Source organism: Anopheles cruzii, chromosome X, assembly GCF_943734635.1.
Source record: "Anopheles cruzii chromosome X, idAnoCruzAS_RS32_06, whole genome shotgun sequence".
NCBI lineage: Eukaryota > Metazoa > Arthropoda > Insecta > Diptera > Culicidae > Anopheles > Anopheles cruzii.
Window position 1 is genome coordinate 8,099,579 of NC_069143.1, and position 901 is coordinate 8,100,479.

Genomic DNA, 901 nt, shown 5'->3' on the forward strand with positions numbered 1-901 from the left:
GGTCCCAGGCTCCAACAAATTAACTAATTACCCAAGACGCTCTCGGAATGGTGTGGCTCGGAGGGCAAAAGGGGGCCGGCGGGTGGGTGGTGTGGAACGGGAGGAGTGTTTTCCAAAATTTCCCCCCCCCCCCCCCCCACCACATCAGCGATCATGATGCTCGCTGATTGATGTTTAACCCATTTTGGGGTGGCGGCTACCGGTCCGGTCCTTTTGAAATGCCGTCGCATGGCGAGGGTTTCCCCGTGAGGTAGGGAGTCGGGGGGGGGGATGAACTTCATTTCCTTTTCATCAGAGCGTGCGCGGTGGAAACCCCTTGCCCCATCTTTCCCATCAGCGATCATCAGCGCCGTCACCCAGATTACTTTCGAAATCATCGATGGGGAGCCGCCAGAGGGCGCTACTGATCGATCGACTCGCTGATTGATCACTAATAACTTAGGCAAGCCCTGCCATTCGCCCCCCCCCCCGGACCCCGCTTGGTTGGCCCACCGGATTGCAGAAAGAACGAACGAGGTGTTAAACGATAGTTTCGGTCCATCGAAACCGCGCATTAGTCACAGGGGGCGGCGGCGGCGGCGGCGGCGGCGGCGACGCCGTGAAGGACGGGATGTCGTCATAAACTGTCGATTACGGCGGGAGGCGTTTCGTCAACAGTTCGTCTTCTTCATCTCGTCAGACACGCACCGGACCTGGACCTGAACCCGGACCAGGGAAATTGCCATCAAGACCTTGACATCGTCCACAACTTGATTGCCGTTATTGCTTCGGCCCTGGTGATTGCTTCGGAAGTGATCGGAACCGGCCCAAATGACCCAAACAAATTGCAAGTTGCAGAACGTCGAGTTTATTGGCTTCTCGCCAGCGGAAAGTTGGCGGAAAGACATTTGTTCACACTCTG